We start from the raw sequence: 22,522 nt of genomic DNA, 5'->3' as shown, positions 1-22,522 counted from the left end.
AGTCTGTCAAATGTATGAAAAGATACATTCCGTCTAAATCTGATAGCCAAATGATCAAAACAGCCTTGTGCTTTGTTGCATTATGTCTAAAACATGTTTCCTGTAGTCAGGGGCTTTTATATGTCATTCCTCCCCAAATCTCATAACTGAAATCTGATTATAGCCAAACCAGCCGACGCCTTTAGGGGAATACCTCTCAAGATTATGAATTCAAAACGTTATTCCTGTTCAAACACAGCCCAATCAAAGTCTGTGAGCAACATCTGTGAACCCAAAAGCCAGAAACCAGAGATGTGCACAGGGTCAAGCTCCTGTCTGTACAAGCTGACAGTGGAGTAGGATTCAATTCGCTCCAGTCAGCCTGTACAGACATACTGTAGGCATTGCTTGACCCCACTGACTTTGCATTAGTTTGTGGCTAACTCGCTGTAGGTTTCCAATATGAAGAATGGCATGGGTTGCGCTGGGAAAGACAACATCGTTGGTAGGTATAGGAAATAGGCTAGAGTTCCAAAATTGATTCGATTAGACAGTTCATTAGAAATTCATTAAAATTTCAGTGAGATATATTATCAGTTGCTGAAGCTTAATTGGGTAACAACGGATCTTAGACTGTATTAGGAATAATACTTACTCATAGATAGTATTAGGAATAATACTTATTCATAGACTGTGAATAAGTCATATTTATAGACTGTATAGGAATATTAGTTATTCATAGACAGTATTATAAATAATACTTATTCATGGACAGTTTTATGAATAAGGCTTATTTATAGACTGTACAGGAATATGAGTTTTTTTTAGGAACAGGACATATTCATATACTGTATTAAGAATAATACTTATTCATAGACTGTATTAGGAATAAGACTTATTCATAGACTGCATTAGGAACAATACATAATCATATATTGTACTGTATTAAGAATAATACTTATTCATAGACTGCATTAGGAATAAGACTTATTCATAGACTGCATTAGGAATAAGACTTATTCATAGACTGCATTGGGAATAAGACTTATTCAATTATGAACTGAGAAGTATTCCCCTTTTGCTTTCCTCTTGAATTATCTATGTTCCAAACTGTTTTGCGTGTGTGTGTGTTTGTGTGTGTGTGTGTCTAAACTACTTGTATATCGACTAATGTTACAGATACAAATAACTAGCACAGTGCTATTGAATGTCATTGAAAGGAGTATCCACAATGGACTAAAAATAAAACGTCAACATGTACACACACACACACACACTTATCCTCCCCACGACACACCACAAACCGCCTTGGCCAGTCTTTCGTGGCAGTAGCCATCAGGCTCCACAACCGTGGGCACAGACTGCTGCCAACTGCTGGAGTGAACATGAGAACTGTCAGGACCGTCTGACTCTCAATAATAAACGCTGCACGCCCGGACTCTGTGTCATGTAGTTACTGCGGTTTGGACCATGTATACTGTGGAATAATATATTGTGAGGACCCCCCCAACTTTCATGTAAAGACATCCCCCTCCCTTCTCCTTTGTCCCCTCTCCTGTATCCGCCCCTCCCAGTGTTGCATTGCTCATATCAACACTGGTTGCATGCACGCTAATGACTCCCTGGAAGAAGAGATCTGTATCTCAATGGGACATTCCTGGATAAATAAAGGATAAATAAAATGACACCACGTGCACGCGTGCTCCCGCTCATGCACATAAATGTTCCCTCGCATAAGGACAGACTAAAGACAGTGCTTAATTGCCTCTACGAATGGAATGTAACACCTGACGACCGGCGCTATTGATATGCAAAGTAGCCAGGTGGGTACTGCGAGTTGGCGCATCAGTCGAGTGCAGCGCATTCCTGTGTGCACGCGCGCGCACATCCGTGCATGTGCGTGCACGCGCTTCTGCTCACAACTTTGGTTGCACGGCGTGCAACCCCGTCCCATGAGCAACGCATCACTGCCCCCTCCCCCTTCACACTATAAAGACCCCCTCCTCACAAGATTCACTCTTCTCTACCTAGGCAATTTCAGCTGATTACCTGGGCGGAAGCCGCAGCCATTCTCTCTAACTACCTTGTATATATATTTGATCTATCTGGCTAATAAACATTGTTATTAACCGGACCCACAGAGTGAGTAAGTCATTTGACTCATTTCCTACTATTGATATTATCCTACAATACCATCATAACTATTACTACTGTCTGATTGCATCCTGCCACTCACTACTGTTCACTACTACTACTGTTATCACTCCATCGAGTCTTTTAAATCTAAACTCAAAATCCATCTATACTCCCTGGCCTTCCCTGACTCACGCTGACTCTTGCCTTGCTTGTTGACGTGTTGTTTTGTTTCTTTGTCTGTCCGTTGGTTGTTTATATTTTCTGTTTATTCTATACTTTAGCACTTTTCTTTGTTTTTAGCTATGCGCCTTACGTGTCATGTCTAAATGTGCTATACACATTTTATTTATTGATTGATTATCATTACTACTTAGTTATATCTATGTTCTATTATTATTACTACCTATCCTACCTGTTTAAGTTTAAGTTTGTTAATTAATTTGGTACCCAGGGACAGTGCACATTAATGAACATCTTCAGTTTCCACATCAATGTAAATGTGCCAGATTTGAGCTAATTAGCTCGTTTTCATCTGTAGTCCCTGTCTACCATGCATGTCTTTATGGTGTGGGAGGAAACTGGAGCACCCAGAGAGGGGAACATCCACACAGAAAGGCCCCCTGCTGGGGTTTGAACCCAGGACCTTCTTGCTTTGAGGCAGCAGTGCTAACCACTGTGCCACTGTGCCGCCCCCCCATGCTGCTATGACACTTGAATGTCCCCCAAGAGGATCAATAAAGGAACGCTTCACTTGACTAAAGCCTGTGTTCTCTCGAATCACAGTTCTCTGACGGCAGTGACCGGTGTGCCGTGACGTTTCCTGCTCCATGACGCCGGAGGCAGACGGACACCGTGTCGTCAGGGAGTCTGTCTGTGTCAGTCTCCTGCTTTAACGTAGTCGGCACATTGCTGCTTTCATGTAGTCGGCACATTGCAGCGTCAAACTATTGCCCCCCCCAGCCCTGTCCCTCCTCAGCATTCTTCAGATGGTTAGCTACACCTCTATCTGATAAACAAAGGCATTCTGGATCTCTCTACCTCTTATCTCTTCCCCTCTTTCTCTTTCCTTTTCTGACCTTCAACACGTTCTACTACATGCTGATATTCTGTCTTCCTCTATCGCTCCTTTTCTTGGTGTAAGTAGACATGTGGCGCCCAGCTGTGTGTGTGTGTGTGTGTGTGTGTGCTGGCAAACACACGGACGGACACACACATGCACGCACGCACGCAAACACACACACAGACGCACACACACACGCACACACACACATACACACACACACACACACACACAGACGCACCCACACACACATACACACACTCACTCACTCACTCACTCACTCACTCACTCACTCACACTGACATTAAGGTTGTCATCAACTGAATCAAATAAATCGACTACGAAAGGAATTGATTAAAAATGACCGCATCGATGCTTTGAAAACATTTAATTGGTGGTGGTGGTTAAATGTTCCAAATGTTCCGTCATTTCAAAGAATCATTTCATTCAGAAGCATTCATTTAAGACTGTTCGATTTCTTATTAATTTATTTTTATTTAATCTTTATTTACCCAGGGAGGTCAATTCAGAACAAATTCTTATTTACAATGATGGCCTGGCGAAAGGACAAAATGGGCCTCTTGAAGGGTAACAAAGAAAGGGGTCAACATTTGATTTTTTTTTATTATAATAAATAGAAAAGATACAGATGTTTATGTTTATTAGGATCCCCATTAGTCATCACCAACGTATACACATACAAATATGAAACATTCAGTATAAATCATATATCACATACATAATCAATAAATAATAAAACAAAAGAAGGTCATAGGTGAATCCATGTCACCACACCTTTACAATGAAAAGTAAAACAGAAGAAGTTTGGATAACATGGCTACAGCTACACTCATACATGACATTATATTGATTTCCTTCTGGATTATGGTTCCTTTAAGTTTATTTTTTAAACTGTCCTTGTTTTTTCCGTCCGTATGATATGTAATGGGATCCTATTCCAATATGTTATGGCTCTATACATTGTAGTTTTCTTGAGAGCATTGGTTCTTCTAGGCAGAGGTGGGGTAAAGCGACTACTTGAAGCATGTCTGGTATTATGGTCATGTCTGATTCATTGGTGGATAAAAGCATAGAATACAATTGAGTGTGTTTACCTGAGGTATTAAAAACCTAATCAAACTGCATGCTAGTCTCTCGTCCACATCAGTCTAGCATGCATTCCCTCCACACTATTCCTTATAGAATACACATCACAGAGGTAAGGGAGATTTTTAAAACAAACATCAAACAAACTACACAATTTCAGTGTGCAGTCATGTGGATAATAACCAAAATGAAAATGTTCCGATTTTCAGGGTACAGGGTGTGTGTGTGTGTGTGTGTGTGTGTTTGTGCGCCTGTGTATTTGTGTGTGTGAGTGTGTGGTAACCCTCTCGAGGAGACTGGTTTGTTTCAGACCTTGGACACAGTAACCCCAACAATACAGAGTTGTATTCTATTTTTATTTATTTATTCATATTCCATGCCCCCCTCCTCCTTTAAGGGACAGGATCCAAACGGCTTTTCACCCAGATTGCTCAATATTGGTCCCACACGACGCGCAAACAGCAGTAAAATCCTTCCCTCTCCTCGGGAATCTTTATTATGGTTGAGTGTCTTAGAGCATTATACTAAGCAAAAAATATAAAAACAACCTGAAGATTCAAGTATGGGACATTGATTGATTGATTGATTGATTGATTGAAAATTGTATTAACAGATTGCAGAATGGGTACAATACAGTACGGCTCAATACACACAATTGTTAAGGGGATGCAGACCAGAGAAAGACTTTCGTCTTGTTTACATCAGGGTCCCCCATTTTCAATTCATCATAAATGTAACAGGGTGGATTATCCCTGCTTTATGGGAGTGGATGTACACGGCCACCTGGTAGTGAGAACGCAGCAGAGCTGGGTCCGGCTGCGTCCCCGACTGTAGGCCAGGAATGTTGAAGTGGAGGTCGAGCAGCGGGAGTGGATGGGGCCTAGGATTCACTAACCTAGGGATGGTGCGCTGGTCCTTCTTGCCCTCCAGGGCGATCAGCAGTAGCTCCCCACACACCCACACCTCCCCCAATACTTCCTGGGCCCTCCCACACCCGATGGCAGTAAGGATGGATGATATATTCGCTCCCCAAAGCAGTACCCTTCCTGAATGATGAGTAGAGACCTTTCCCAATGAACTATAGGCAGGGGGTGGGGAAAGGGTTAAATTGTAATGAGCATTACCCGGAAAGGAAAGGGTTAGATAGAATGCACATTAACAGACACGCACACAGTGGTCCCATTGAGCTCTCTTTTACTGAAAGTCTGATTCACGTTACAAAGATTTACACAGGAATGAAAGTTATTTCCGCACTGGGCACCTAGTGCTCTCGTTCTACAGTACGGACTAAAGTTCTTCCCACACTGGGCTAGACACAGTAATAACCCCTTCCCTTTAAGGGTTTATATACTGATTCGCTTCTCCGTAGGTGGGGAGAGAGGGGAGGAAGAGTGAGAGGGATAAAGGAGCTATTCAATGGGATTTTTATAAAAGAACACACATTATTACCACATTCAACCAAAATGACAGTGGGCCCACGTTGAAAATAAAAGTCCTATAGCCGGCTTTACCCAAAATAATAAAAGTTGGGCCTGCTCCCACCACCAAACGTCCGTGTGGTGAGATGGCCGTCGAGAGGTCCCGTGATAGCAAGCAGCGGGGCTGGGTAGACGTTGGGCAGGTGACTGCTGGGGTAACGGCTCGGAGGGGCTGGAGGAGCGTGCAGTGTAGTGACGTCCGCTCTTGGGCTGAAGGGGTGGGGCGACACGTGGGCTAAACTGTGGTACTAGCCTAACTGAAGCTAAGCTGTGGGTCGGGACGACCCCCTGTCATGACGCATATACTTCAGCTAAAACGCAATGTGGGCAATATCTACCACACTCTTCGGCAGTAGCTCGTCTGCTTCTTCGTTCACAATGTCTCTTCCGCATTAACTAAAAGCTAAGCTATTGCATACTCATTACTAACCCGCTTCGTAACTGGGTTTATATCTCGCGTGCTTGAGCTTGATGTCCGGAGCTCCAGCTCTGTGCGACTTCTTCCTTCTCTGGAAAACGATGAAGAGGAAGTTCCTCCGTCGGCGCCGCGCCCTGAGCCCATCATTCTTCACCTGTGTCTCCCTGCCCAACGTCGCCACCAGCTCCCCCTGGCGGTACCTGTATCCTGTCCCACTATTAAGTGTCAATCAGCAAGTTAAGTGTCAATGTTAGGATAGGGAGGATCAAGAGCGGTCAGCCAGTTACACAACGTCATCGCGAACACAGAGAATGCAAGAAATTAACGTTAGACACATTGAATTATTTTTAGACATATTCAGGTGTCTTATACATCCATGAATCATTGGTCTCGATTCAAGTTTCAAGTTTTTTCTTTATTCTTTATTTCTTTATTACAAAATACAGAATACTTTATATTAATGCTTTTTTCCGTTATAGATAAAGTATAAAATAGTAATGTTCTGTCATGAATTCTTCTTTGGGTCTCATCAAACGAATTCGTCCACCCCGTATAATTCTATATTATGTTGAATGTTTACTCTGCTGTAGATTCACTTGTTGCACTTGTTCGGACCACAGTGGACTTTCCCCTATAGCTTTCCTAATAATAGGCATCTAATCAAATCAAATCAAATGTATTTGTAAGGCCCGACGACAACACACGTTAATTTAATAATGTCCCCATTGGCCGGACACGTCTTCTTTAAACAAGTCAAGAAGAAACATCACAATGAATCAAGAACAAAACAAAAAACACCATGAAGGCCAACAAATTAAAATAAATCAAATAAATGAATGCAACACTCCCAGACATATACCCACGCGAAGGTGAATGAATGAATGAATGAAACTTTATTTAACAGATTGCAGAATGGGTACATACAGTACGGCTCAATACATACAATTGTTAAGGGATGCAGACCAGAGAAGACGTTTGTGCCCCCCCCCCCCCCCCCCCAGGTAAGGAAAAACTCACTAAAAACCTATAGGAAAAATCACCACAGTGGCACAGACAAAGTGGATCGGAGAAACCTTAGAAGGGCCGTTCAAGGGGGGATCTCCTCCCTTCTTACTGGGTGATTTACATTACATCTACAGTATAGGCTATAGAGTCTCCAGCAGGGTGCTGGTCCGGTCCCCCTGCAGTGCCCGCCTCTATGCCTCTCTGCCTCTCTGCGCGTCTGGTCCCGCGGCACAAACACAGCGCTCATAGCGCGGCATGGATCCGTTATTACGCACTGCCTTCCGTGTCCTCCTCCTCCCCGGCAAGGCGCCTTTTCACGACAGATCCCTTTATTACTCGGAGACGCGGTGATGTGAATATATCAAGTCGAGGAAAGTGTTTTTCCGATCGTTTTGCTTTCTCCATATATAAATGAACGTTTTCCTTCGTTGTTGTCCCCATATTTCTGCGCGCCGGTGACTGAGAGCTGAGGCTGGACACTTTGGACACTTTACGCTCCTCGTGCAGCAGGCTACACTTCTGTGGAGTTGATCTGTAGGATATCACGACTTTTCCTACTTGTTCGCTTTTCTGGATATTTCTATGTGGATAATACTTTATCTCTGTGGAACATGGGAGACTCTGTCTTTCACGACAGGCGCAATTGCTATCTTGTGAGTATACTTGGGTTTTTATTGTCTAGAAATGAACTAGACAGGGTGGGTAATCCATTATTATTAGGACAAAAATGTGTAGCCTACTGCACACCTTGATACAAGATGCGTGAGTGTGCGCGCGCGGGTGCGTGTGTGTGAGTGCAAACAGCAATGCGGTTGTTGATTTATTATGCGATATGACTTCCAGACCTCTCTCTCTCTATCTCTCTCTCTTCTCTGCTCTCGATCTTCCCTCTGTTGTCTCTCTGATTCTCTTTCTCCACCTGTGTAGACTGCTCTCTCTCTCTCTGCTCTGATTATCTCTATGCATGCTGTGTCTCTCTGATGCTCTCTCTCTGTATACCTCGCTCTCTAAACCACATCGCTTGATTATTACCATAGGCCTACCTTTCATTGTGAAACAAATACATGCAAAGTGGTCAACAACATCAATCCCAGCCGTCCTCTCACAGCATGTCTCCTGAACCATCTGGACAGACTATCCATCACAGTGTGTGTGTGTCTGTGTGTATGGGTGTGCGTGTGTGCAAGGGTGTTCAAATCCCTTACAAGGCAAATTATCTCAAAATCACTCTTCAAATACGATTACATTGCATCCGGATATAGACCAAATACAATACATAGTATCTAATCACTGTTTGTAACCCCCAACTGGAGGGCCATATCTGGCTCATTGGAGGGCCATATCTGGCTTGCAGGCCCTACTTTTGGCTGCCCTGAAGTGTACATACATACATATTTGTACGTGGGTGAGTATAGGGACAACAAGCTGGTATTTCCATCTAGTTTGACTATGTTAATGTGTCTGACATTGCAAGCTGAGGGCTGCAGGTTAAACAGCATGTAGCACAGCAACAAGTGTGTGTGTGTGTGGTGGGGGGGGCTCGCTCAACATGACTTCCTGTGATGCAATGGTTCGAGAGGCATGAAGAGTGTGTGTGTGTGTGTGTGTGTAGTAGTAGTAGCATGCAAGAGTGCACGTAATACTTAAGCATTACATCACGCGCAGGAGTGGTTTGTGAACAATAAACCATGCCTAGGGGTGGTCGTTAGACCCCCCTAGGCATGGTTTATTGTTCACAAATCACGACTGCAAGTGGTGTAAAGCTTTTATACAACTGCCACATTCATCCAACCTTATTTCTATACAATAAACACACATTAATCGAAGATTTATTGAAAAAACCATCCGCCAGAAAAAGTAGTTCCCACAACTACAAAAAAGACAATTTGCCTCCATGTGGAAGCAGATCGGAAGTGCATCCAACCAACTAACACATCCAACTGTGTATTATTGGAATGATTGAGAGAAGTTGCCTCATGTGGAAGCAGCTTGAAGTGCATCCAACCAACTAACACATCCAACTGTGTATTATTGGAATGATTGATTGAACATTTTATTACCAGATGCAGAATGGGTACAATACAGTACGGCTCAATACACACAATTGTTAAGGGAATGCAGACCTACTTTCCATAGAACTTCATTCTTAGATGCTTCTATAGAAAGTAGGTAAAACAAATTAAAAAGTTTTCTTTGCCCTATAGGAAAAAAACGTTTTCTTCGCCCTATTCTTTTATTTATTTTTTTAAACCTACTGTAGAGGGCCTAAACTTAACCAGTTGGAAACCAAGCGTACAGTAATAAAATTAGCAATCAATCAATCAATCAACTCAATAGGCCATGCTCACTTAGAACAGCGCAGCACCCAGCTCTCTCTCAGTCTGACTATCCCCCGCGTTGCAGGCAGAGTGTGTGTGTGTGTGTGTGCGTGTGTGTGTGTGTGTGTGTGGGGGGGGGGGGGGTGTGTGGGGGGGGTGGAGACTAGAGCGAGCGCTGACAGTCGAAAGGAAAAAAAAATTGAACAAAAAAATTGAAAATTAATCAATCAATCAATCCGCGATTTTCTTTTGTTACAGAATGATTCAAGACCCATCAATTACATCATCCAACATTGTTTAAACGACTAAGACATTCGCTGTGACAGAATCGCTTGATATTTAGTCGTTTAGTCGCTATCAACATATCCATTTGTAAAGATTATTGTCCACCTTCTTGTGATCCGGCGGATTGATGTGATGTGATTCGGTTGTGGGCGGGTCCTGGGCCAGCAAGCGTGGCAATACATACGTGTAAATGGACTGTTTCAGCCAATCAGAATCGAGAAATTTGCATGCCGTTGTATAAGGAGGTGTAGGCTACAGAAACACATATACATATTCATTACACGTATATGTGCATACTTACCAACTGTTCGCCTGTTTTATTGCAACACTACTATCACCGACATCTAAGAAGGGAGATCCCCCCTTGAACGGCCCTTCTAAGGTTTCTCTCCTCCACATTGCCTGTGGTGCATTTTTTCCTATAGCTAGGTTTGAGTGAGTTTGTCCTTACCTTCACGTGGGGGATTGTCTGGGAGTGTTGGACTTCATGGAGTTTTTGTTTTGTTCTTGATTCATTGTGATGTTTCTTCTTTACTTGTTTAAAGAAGACGTGTCCGGCCCATGGGGACATTAACGTGTGTTGTCGGGCCGCGTGAACATTAAAGGCAACCATCTTGTGTTCAGCCTTTCGTTCAGCGTTTCTCTGATTGGCCACACGGCCACGTGACCGCGCTAGCACACGCCCTTATCCGCACCGCTCTATGTGTTGTTGCACCGCCCGCGGCAGAGAGTGACGCGGCAGAGAGTGACGCGTCGGCCGCGCATGCGCATGAGGCTCCCCCAGGTGCTTGTTGGTTAATGCCATATCGCCATATCAGCAGTGTATATGACATAACTGTAGCATATAGATTGATAGGCCAAGTTGTCCTGAAAAAAAAATTGTATATCACTTAATTTTGCAATACAGGGTTGAGGTTAGACACATGTTGTGCATGAACCTTCAAGTTCCCTGGTGCAAAATATAACATTTTGGCAGCCCATGAAACAAGACAAACAATACAGTAACAGTAATAATCAACAATTATTTGTAAATAGAAGAAAATTCATTCATTGTCCTTGTGTTACATAAAACCCATCTGTGGCCTCGCGTAGAGGAAGGGCGTAAATACATGTTAAGATATTCAAAATCGTCACAGCAGTATAGTTTGTTTATACTTCAGAAGTATGATATTTGAACTAGGGCTGGGCGATATGACCAAAAACGTTATCGCGATAAAATTATAAAATTATTTTCATATAATTCGATATCGATAATTATCGTCGATATAATGTCTGTCAAGTTTAATTAACTTATGCTGCTGCGAATGTCTCAAGTCGAGTTGATGTCGTCATCAGTCCGCGCACGTTAGCAGTAGCCGACAAGCGGAGTATCTCATGACAATAAATATGACACTAAAACTCTTCCGCCACAATATATTGAAACGACGTCCACTGTATACCCCACACTACTTAAACGTGGCCTCAGAATTCAAAACACACACATACTCGGCACGTAAATATATAAAACAACGCCGTGCAAGCTAATTAGCCTAGCCAGCCTGTGTTTATAAGCGGTGTATTCCATGACATTGTGCTAAATATGACACTAAAATACTCTCTTCCGCCACAATATATTGAAACGACGTCCACTGTATACCCCACACTACTTAAACGTGGCCTCAGAATTCAAAACACACACATACTCGGCACGTAAATATATAAAACAACGCCGTGCAAGCTAATTAGCCTAGCAAGCCTTGTTGTTGAGTGAGTCCTAGTACCTCTGGGTCTCCTTCCGGATCTCGTTCGCTCTCGGCCATCTCCTTCACTGATTTGTTGTTAGCTGTTGTGCGTATGCACGTCATCACGTAACGTTGGTTGTTAGTGAGTGTGCTGAGCCGAGGCTGAACGGAGCCAAGCTTGGAAATCGATATATCCTAACTTTGCGACCACGTTTCATGTTTATTTCGAGGAAATAATTTATCGCGATAGTTATCGTTATCGTTTTATCGCCCAGCCCTAATTTGAACATGGTCCCCAAAATGAATGGAAGCGAATGAGGAGCCTGACACCTGGGAGGAATGCGGGTGTTGCAGCGTTGGGGATGTTTAAAAAATATAATTTAATATATAATATAATATAATAATTTGTGCTTCACCTAAAAATCTGGTCAGCAGCCTCCACTGATGTAGCGTGATTCAAACCCCCTCAATGTGCAGTTTCTAGTTAATCAGTCAGCAGCCTCCACTGATGTACAGTGACGAGTGAATCTGGTAGTTGGTTTATGACGTTAAAAACGCAAAATAACATATAACGTTACAGCGTACAGTTTCTAGTTAATCAGTCAGGTGTCAGCCTCCACACTGATGTACAGTGACTGACGTTAAAAACGTGAAATAACATATAACGTTACAGCGTACAGTTTCTAGTTAATCAGTCAGGCGTCAGCCTCCACACTGATGTACAGTGACTGACGTTAAAAACGCGAAATAACATATAACGTTACAGCGTACAGTTTCTAGTTAATCAGTCAGGCGTCAGCCTCCACTGATGTACAGTAGTCAGGCGTCAGCCTCCACTGATGTATAGTGACGTGTGACGCGAAATAACATTATACATTATATAACGTTACAATGTACAGTTTCTAGTTAATCAGTCAGCAGCCTCCACTGATGTAAGCAATGTAATCACACGGGTCAAACATGCACGTCAAAGTACGTCCACTGAAAGTCCAGGAGAGGAAATCCTAAACCTTCGGACAAAGATTACAGCTCTGCATTTCATTTCCGGGACCTGCCGCTCGCAGGGACCTCTGCCGCGCTCGCGGCAAAAGGGGGCGGGCTAGCGGCGTGGGGTCGTGGCCAACTAGAGAAAAGCTGAACACAAGTTGGTTGCCTTTAATGTTCACACTGTCGGGCCTTACAAATACATTTGATTTGATTTGATTTATGATATACACTAGTGATGCACCGATGTGAAAATTGTGGCCGATACCGATAACCGATATTAATATTGCTGTTCTGGCCGATATTTACCGATGTCGATATCTCTGTATAGAAAACACTTTTTTATGATAATCAAATAAAGAGCTATTTTCCAAAACGCTTTTTTTTTATTAATTTTTTTACTTTTGTAACTTATTTTCAGAAATGATATTTTGAAACTATTTAAGGCCAAAACATGTAAAAAAAAAAAAAGAAAAAAAGTAATAATAAAGATTAAAATTCATTTATTTTCTGTTCGAATCCAGCTCACAGCTCTGGGGTTGTCACCAGCTTGGCTGGCTGTTCACACTAATACAATTGGCAGTATTAGAGGGTGGGAGAAGCTGGCGGGGTGGGTCCGGGTCGTTGTAAACAGCGGCTCCTACAGTTCGGTCGGGGCGCCTGCTAAGCGCGGATAGGATCTAAGGGCGGTAGTGTGATCCTTCCACACGTTACACGCTCTCAGTGAGAGTCCGCACTGCCAGGTGAAAAGAAGCGGTTGATTGGCTAGACGTGTGTCGGAGGAAGCACGTGATAGCCTCCACTCTCCCAGACCGACTGTGGGGGGTAAGGAAGCGCAGCGACCAGGAAGGGGATTGGGAATTGGCATAACGACTAACATTGGGATGGGAGAAAATCGGAGGAAAAAGGAGGGGGAAAAAGATTTAAAAAAAAAGAAGAAAAAAAAACGTTTTTTTTGCCCATATCGGCCCTATCTTGATATCGGACTGATACCGATGTGTAAAAAAACTGCCATATCGGCCGATATTATATCGGCGGCCGATATATCGTGCATCACTAATATACACACACGTGCACGTGAATGCTTCAAGCATAGGATTAAAATATTACAGAGGTTCAGTGTGCTTTTGAGTGGCCACCTGTTTCGCCGTGTGGAGGACACAGTAGCCGTTCACCGGGGGCGGGGACAATGGGAAGGAATCAAGGAGAGAACGTTTGAAACCGTATGCGCATGCGATCGGTGTGTGTAGAAAACTGAAATGGTTTGTTTTGTGTTGGACACCAGACACCACGAAGCCAGTCGCTCGGATAAGGGCACAACACGATACACAGGTAGAGTTCAAGGCAGCCTGGCATGGGAACGTCTTCATTTAGAAACGCTGCTCTCAGCACTTTGTGTCTGTTTTCAAAGCGTGATGGAGCCATAGTTTGCTTTGTGTGTTTTTTGTGCATGTTTTTCAACAGATTTTTATCTCTTCCCAGGAAAGGGGAAATATTGATTGAGTCTCTTTTATATATATATAATTTTGGTTTTCAGAAGTGGTTGAGCAACAGATTGATTCTCTCTCTCTCTCTCTCTCTCTCTCTCTCTCTCTCTCTCTCTCTCTCTCTCTCTCTCTCTCTCTCTCTCTCCTCTATATATATATCTCGCTCTCTTACACTCATATCTCTCTCAACTTCTCTACCGGCCCCTCCTGATCCATCTATTTATCTCCCTCCCTCCTCTTTATGTCTTTTTCTTTCTCACCTCCCTCCCGCTCCACCACCCTACTCTATCCATCACTTTCTCTCCTCCCCTCTCTCTCTCTCTATCCCTCCATCTACACTATCTCCTTCTCTCTCCAGTTATCTCCACTGTCTCCATCCATCCTCTTTCTGTCTCTTTCTTTCTTACCCCCTCCCTCTCTGCCACCCTACTCTACCCCCCACATTCTGTACTCCCTTATTTATCTATCTCTCTTTCTCTTGACTATTTCAGTCCCCCCTTCTCTCTCTCTCCCCCCTTCCTCCATTGACCCCCTCTCTCCCTCCCTTCTTCTCTCTATCTTTCTCTCTCCCTTCCTCTCCACTCTCTCCCTCCATCCTCTTCCTGTCTATTTCTTTCTCACCCCCCGCTCTACCCTTACTATATCCCCCACTTTCTATCCTCCCTTCCTTCTCTCTCTCTCTCTCTCTCTCTCTCTCTCTCTCTCTCTCCTTCTCTCTCTCTCTCTCTCTCTCTCTCTTCTCTCTCTCTCTCTCTCTCTCTCTCTCTCTCTCTCTCTCTCTCTCTCTCTCTCTCTCTCTCTCTCTCTCTCTCTCTCTCTCTCTCTCTCTCTCTCTCTCTCTCCCCCACTTTCTCTCCTCTCCTCCCCTCCCTCCCTCTCCTCTCCATGTGTGATGGATGTGGTGGGGAGTGGTTCAGTGGTCTGTCTCTGCAGTACATGACTGATGTTCTCGTGGCTGGGAGCGCTCATAAAAACTGCAGCCATCTACTGAAAAACAATACCGTTTTCTTTGGCTTATAAGGCCACATGCAGTGGTCTCCCGCAGTGGGGTCAGCGCCTCTCGTGGTGTGTATGTGTGTGTGCGCGTGTGTTTGTTTGTCTAGGTATGTGTGAGAATATGCTTGCGTGTATGCGTGCGCCTAATTGTGATATCAACGTCTTTGTGCCAGTTTGTGTGTGTGTGTGTGTGTGTGTGTGTGTGTGTGTGTGTGTGTGTGTGTGTGTGTGTGTGTGTGTGTGTGTGTGTGTATGTGTGTGCGTGTGTGTGTGTGTGTGTGTGTGTGTGAGAGTGAGTGTGTGGCCTGGCTGCGTTTTTAATGTAATTTCTCCCTGTCTGTTACTCCAATACACAGCTACTGTTAGCATGGCCTCAAAACCCACAGTATTACTCTGACATTATAGCTGTTATGGAGCATTATAATCCTCCAGCACAGTGCTGCAGTGTCCAGGACACCAGGGTTTATAGCTACCCAACAGCCCACCAAATACCAGGAAGGTCCACCGCCAACAGACCCCCCCCCCCCCCTAGGCTGATCTGGTCCAGGAGGGATGAAGCGTGTCTCTCTTAAAAAAAGCAAAAATCACATTTCGGTTCATATCACCGGTTTTGGTTTTTTTGGGGTTTTCCATTCAGCAGGAATAAATTCCATTTGCTAATTATAGTATTTAAAAAAAAACAGAAAGAACAATACAATTTTGCATTCAATGCATTAGCTGAAAACATAATAAACACATACTTTATCATGTCTATAGGGAGGTGTAGTCTGACGTCACTTTGGCCCGCCCGCGCGGTCCACCCGTTTAGGGATTTATCAATGGGAAAATGGATTATCGGCTATTGAACATTGGCAAGCTTTCCATTTTTGCCAGGGATGCACGATATATCGGCCGCCGATATAATATCAGCCGATATGGCAGTTTTTTTTTACACATCGGTATCGGTCCGATATCAAGATAGGGCCGATAAGGCAGCTTGGTGGGGCAGTGGGCAAGGCGCTCGCCACCAACGCAGGAGATGCTGGGTTCGAGCCCAGCTCTCTGCGTTGCTACCAAGATTCAAGATTCAATAGTTTTATTTCAAACCACAGTGTTAGTTTGGCTACATTTACCATTGTCCGGCAAAAACAACATTTGAAAAATAAATGAAATGGGAAAAGAGGAACCTCCCCCAATTTCTTTTTAAAATAAAACAACAGCCAGAAACTATACATTGTTTGAAAAGGAGATGGAAGAAGCAAAGCATATCTGTTTCCATCCCCCATCAATAACTAATTGCAATAAAAAAAGTGTTGGATAACTCTGGAGGTCTGGCCTCTGTCGCCTGTAGTGGACGTGTTGGATAACTCTGGAGGTCTGGCCTCTGTGTCGCCTGTAGTGGACCTGTTGGATAACTCTGGAGGTCTGGCCTCTGTCGCCTGTAGTGGACCTGTTGGATAACTCTGGAGGTCTGGCCTCTGTGTCGCCTGTAGTGGATATGTTGGATAACTCTGGAGGTCTGGCCTCTGTCACCTGTAGTGGATGTGTTGGACAATTGTGTCTGTTCCCAGTTTGGTACTTACCTGTTGCTGAAGTGACTATGAGAGGAAATATTAATGTCGTGGCTCGGAAATAACACATTTCATGTGACTGCATTGAGCTGCGTGCATATAGTTCGCTATAAATAACAACATTTAGGTTTTGATTATGGATTTTGGTCTGTTTTGTCTAAATACTTTGGGAAGAAGGAGTTGCTTTTGCCTTCCCGGATCTATCCCTGTGCTGGTAACAGCCCGGGGCGATGTGATGCAAACTGGCCCATAACGTTAAATGTATTGACGCTCACATACACCTTGTGTAGCGCAATCCTCACACTGTCCCTGTTTAATCCATCTCTATCGTAGACAAAACTAGTTCTGTAATGTGCCCAAACAGCTCATCTTGTCCATTTACCAGTAAATAATAATAATAATGACTTGGATTTATATAGCGCTCTTCATGACACCCAGAGCGCTTCACAGAGTCCATTATTCGTTCATACACAGTCATACCGGTGGTGGTAAGCTACAATTGCAGCCAGAGCTGCCCTGTAGGCACTTAGCCACTTAGCCATAAGAGCCATTTCAGAGTCAAACTAACACACTAATGGAAATTGTCAAGCGCCAGTTATACAAACAAAAACACTACATACAATTGACTATTTAGTCCTTTAGTCATTCACCTGACACTTTTATCCAAAGTGACTTACAGATTGTGAACAACATGTCAGCAGGAGGGGTACATTTCTGGCAGCTAAGGGTCAGTGGCATTGTTATACAAATAGTATCAAGCTTGAGTCTTACACTCAGTAGTATAGACATAATTAGCAAGCTAGGTAGTAGTAGCATAAGTTCAAGTTCTTTAATAGTTGTCATACAGAAGTACAGAATACTTTCATACAAAATGCTTCTTACTGTTACGCTCCAGAGACTGTGCTAGACAAGAGAATAAGAATAGTAGCATAGTAGTAGGGTACATACTAGTAAAAATACAATAAGTAAGAGGGTTATTTTATTTTATTATTAGTATTATTATTTCAGATATAGTTTGAAGAGGTGTGTTGGTCAGGGGAGCCGTTCCTCTCGCTGCACGGCATGCCAGGTCAAGGACCATGAAGCAGATTTGTGTGGCTATGGGAAGTCAGTGCAACTATCTGCGAAGTGGGGTAACATGGGCTGACTTTGGTAGATTGGAGATCAGGTGAGCCGCTGCGTTTCATTGAGTCGAAGTGGTGGCGGTAGCCGGTAAACCAGCAAGCAGTGCATTGCAGTAGTCGAGGCAAGACACAACTGTTGATTGCAGGAGGAGTTGGATGGCTTCTTTACTCAGGAAGGGGCGGATCCTTCTGACATTTGCTCAGGAGGAATCTGCAGGTTCTGGTCGTTGATGCAATGTGAGCAGAGAAGTTCAGCCAGTCGTCAAGGACCACACCTAGGTTCTTGGCGGTCGAGGACGAAGCCACGGCTACATTCTCCACTGTAATCGAAAGGCCTTGTCAGCCGGGAGGATTCGACTGGCAGGTAGCTCCATTTTGCTTAGGTTCAGTATGAGGTGATTGGTCGTCGTCCAGGCGGAAATGTCGGACAGGCAGGCCGCGATCGGCTCAGAGACCTGGGTATCTGAGGGAGGGAAGGAGAGGAAGAGTTCAGTGTCTCCCATGTGACCCGAACCGTGGTGGGTTGAACCGAAAAGGGTTCGGATATTTTACACAAACTGTTCCATCCCTAGATTAAATGGTGATGTTGTGACCACTCTGACTTATTATCACGGATAAAGAAGCATATTAAACGTGCTTATTCCACAGCAGGAGCATGTGGTCACGTGTGGAAAAAATGTGGTGGTGGGGAAATAATATGAGTATAAGTAGCACCAGTCAGTTTACTTCCTCTCTGGACAGAGATGTTTGACAGTGGAGCGTCGTCCAGCTCTCTACGTAGGAGGGTTCCTCTGGGCAGCTCTTCAAGGAGCACCTGGACCACTTCACCGCGGCACAGACCCCCCGGTTCTGGGGCTGTACGTCGTGGTGCTGGCATCATGCCAGGAACGACAACATACTGTATACAGTAGAGCGGTGGAAAAGAGAAGTGTGCAAATTCCAGAAACATTGTTATTATCGTGTTAGTATGATGTTATTTTATCAAATTTGAGCACAAATCTGAGTATGTCTAATGCTGCGGCCTATATGTGTTGCAGCTGCTGGGTCTGGGAAACACTCCAGTGAGACTGGTTGCCAAACTGGTCGAAGCCCAATCTATTAGCTACAGTATGAGGCACTACAACTTGTAGATAGCACAGCCTTCGTCAAGCTGTTACTGTCCACAGGAGTTATTCTCTGCTGTCTACTGAAGCTGATCCTTGCTGTCTACTGAAGCTGATCCTAGCTGTTTACTGAAGCTGATCCTAGCTGTCTACTGAAGCTGATCCTAGCTGTTTACTGAAGCTGATCCTAGCTGTCTACTGAAGCTGATCCTAGCTGTCTACTGAAGCTGATCCTTGCTGTTTACTGAAGCTGATCCTAGCTGTCTACTGAAGCTGATCCTTGCTGTTTACTGAAGCTGATCCTAGCTGTTTACTAAAGCTGATCCTAGCTGTCTACTGAAGCTGATCCTTGCTGTTTACTGAAGCTGATCCTAGCTGTTTACTGAAGCTGATCCTAGCTGTTTACTGAAGCTGATCCTTGCTTTCTACAGAACCCACAGGCGACCATGGATTTGAACTCTACAGGAATGTAATGTCTAACGTTACAATCACAAGGATCTTAAAAAATTGCCCTTCGCTGGCGCTAATGGAGTACGTACTGGGTCCTCTTTACTCCGTCAGCCCTCCAATAAACAAACGCCATATTCCGTCATTCCAGCTGCCGTGGATAAACGTTCCCGATTCAGAGTTAACCGACCAAGAGACATTGAGGAATCGTGTCAGGAGAGGATAGAGAGAGAAGGGGGGGGGGGGGGGCAGAGGAAGCAGAGGGAATGGAAGAGAGAGAGAGGTAAACAGAGATAGAGAGAGAAGTGTGTGCGTAGAGATGCAAGGTGGCAGCAGAATCTATCAGCGTCCAGTGCGTAACCGCTTAATCCCTCTCGTACCTAGCCATGCTCTCGCGTTCCACTCATATTAATCAGCCATGCTCTCGCGTTCCACTCATATTAATCAGCCATGCTCTCGCGTTCCACTCATATTAATCAGCCATGCTCTCGCGTTCCACTCATATTAATCAGCCATGCTCTCGCGTTCCACTCATATTAATCAGCCATGCTCTCGCGTTCCACTCATATTAATCAGCCATGCTCTCGCGTTCCACTCATTAATCAGCCACGCGTTCCTCTCGTGGTTCCACTCATATTAATCAGCCATGCGTTCCTCTCGTGGTTCCACTCATATTAATCAGCCATGCGTTCCTCTCGTGTTCCACTCATATTAATCAGCCATGCTCTCACGTTCCACTCATATTAATCAGCCATGCTCTCGCGTTCCACTCATATTAATCAGCCATGCTCTCGCGTTCCACTCATATTAATCAGCCATGCGTTCCTCTCGTGGTTCCACTCATATTAATCAGCCATGCGTTCCTCTCGTGGTTCCACTCATATTAATCAGCCATGCGTTCCTCTCGTGGTTCCACTCATATTAATCAGCCATGCGTTCCTCTCGCGTTCCACTCATATTAATCAGCCATGCTCTCGCGTTCCACTCATATTAATCAGCCATGCGTTCCTCTCGTGGTTCCACTCATATTAATCAGCCATGCGTTCCTCTCGTGGTTCCACTCATATTAATCAGCCATGCGTTCCTCTCGTGGTTCCACTCATATTAATCAGCCATGCGTTCCTCTCGCGTTCCACTCATATTAATCAGCCATGCGTTCCTCTCGCGTTCCACTCATATTAATCAGCCATGCTCTCGCGTTCCACTCATATTAATCAGCCATGCTCTTGCGTTCCACTCATATTAATCAGCCATGCGTTCCTCTCGTGGTTCCACTCATATTAATCAGCCATGCGTTCCTCTCGTGGTTCCACTCATATTAATCAGCCATGCGTTCCTCTCGTGGTTCCACTCATATTAATCAGCCATGCGTTCCTCTCGCGTTCCACTCATATTAATCAGCCATGCGTTCCTCTCACAGTTTCGCTCATATTAATCACCCATGCGTTCCTCTCACAGTTTCGCTCATATTAATCAGCCATGCGTTCCTCTCACGGTTCCACTCATATTAATCACCCATGCGTTCATCTCACGGTTCCACTCATATTAATCAGCCATGTGTTCCTCTCACGGTTCCACTCATATTAATCACCCATGCGTTCCTCTCGCGGTTCACTCATAGCGATGTGTGAAGTATTCGCGGAACTGGGGAACGTATATCTGGGGCTTGAATACCTGTGCAGATCAGACATATTGCTCCTCTGTTGCAGTGAAGGGGAGCTGAAGAGCTTAAAGGAACATGCCAACATTTGTGGAATGAATGAATGGAAGCGGACAGTGCCGGATAGCCTATAGGCATTGTCCAACTAACACCTCTCCCGAAGGCTACGCGTCACTGTCCGCTTCCATTCATTGTGCTAAGCTAGGCTAACGTGCAGCCAGATAGCTTTCTACTGAACGCACAGAGAGGAAACTGGCATCTATCTTCTTGTCTCTCTCTGGAGAAGACGGTAAGCTAATTTCCCAAAATGTTGGTCCTTTAAGCTGAAGATGACGTCTTCTGGTAGGAATGGGCAATATGGCTAAAATATCATATCATATCATGATGTTTTTTTTGTTTTGGCTGTATATCAAAATGTGACGGTATTTAATTTTCCAGTACAACTTATAACGTGCTATCACATAGTCTTTATGTATATATCTTGTAATACACTTGTCATGGTGCTATATCGTTCAAAATGGTCTATTTGAAAGTCGATTACTGAATTGAAATCGCAGCATAATCAGCCAAAGCTAGAATCACGATTCTAATGACATCACAACCGATCAGTCTTTTTCCCGCCCATTTTCATGTTGTTTAGTGATACCCATTGTTGTAAGACATTTAGTCTTATACAGGTACAAAAACAGGTTTAGTCTAAACTATCTACCTGTACTAGCTTGTAGTGTTTGAGGCGCTCTGGAAAAAAATAAAACCCACATAAATTTGCTCCTGTCACTCCAATCTTTGTATTAGGTGGAGCAGCCTAATTGGGGATGTCGTTGCATTGCCTTCAGCCACATACTGGCAGGGGAAACAGGGCGGCGTTAACGGCCAATTAAACACATTTGTCACTTGCCTCTATCCCTATTGTAAATATTTATTTTGTGTTGCCAAGCAACGGCAGCTTCTTGGATCACACACGGCATCTTGTGCGCACTCTCTCCCCCGGTGCAAGTCATCTAAAGGCTGAGCCAATCTTAGAGTCGTGCTACAGGTGGATGTTACTCTGCTGGAGTTTGAACCTCAGTCGTGGCAAAAGCAGACATCTGGCAACACGCACGCACACACACACACACACACACACACACACACGCACGCACGCACGCACGCACGCACGCACGCACGCACGCACGCACGCACGCACGCACGCACGCACGCACGCACGCACGCACGCACACACACACACACACACACACACACACACACACACACACACACACAGACACACACGCGCGCGCACACACGCGCGCGCACACACACACACGCACACACACACATACGCACACACACGCACAGTCCTATGACCATTTGTGGACTATAGGAAGTTAGGAACCTTTCCTAGTCCTTAACCAGCTATACGTATGCAAATTAATTAAAAAAAATGTATTTAAATTTTACTTCTATTCATTTTTATTAATTATTATTATTATTATTATTATTATTATTATTATTATTATTATTATTATTATTATTATTATTATTATTATTATTATTATTATTATTATTATTATTATTATTATTATTATTATTATTATTTATTTTTATGTTCTTCCATTTCATTGGTTGTTCTATTAATTTTAATTGTTTTTATTTATTTAACTTTTTATCTTTATCTCCTGTAG

The 22,522-nt window shown here is 44.0% G+C and overlaps 1 protein-coding gene across 1 annotated transcript in view; it reads left to right on the top strand.

Annotated features, from left to right (window-relative positions):
- LOC311232158 (rho GTPase-activating protein 6-like) overlaps window positions 1–22,522 on the top strand; it is a gene marked incomplete at both ends in the record, with an annotated part of 334,242 nt that overhangs the window by 161,913 nt on the left and 149,807 nt on the right. The window lies entirely within an intron of this gene.

Source organism: Notolepis coatsorum, assembly GCF_963971535.1.
Source record: "Notolepis coatsorum genome assembly, chromosome: 1".
Taxonomy (NCBI): domain Eukaryota; kingdom Metazoa; phylum Chordata; class Actinopteri; order Aulopiformes; family Paralepididae; genus Notolepis; species Notolepis coatsorum.
Note: the sequence above shows the minus strand (reverse complement) of the source record. Positions and strands in the feature narration are given on the sequence as shown.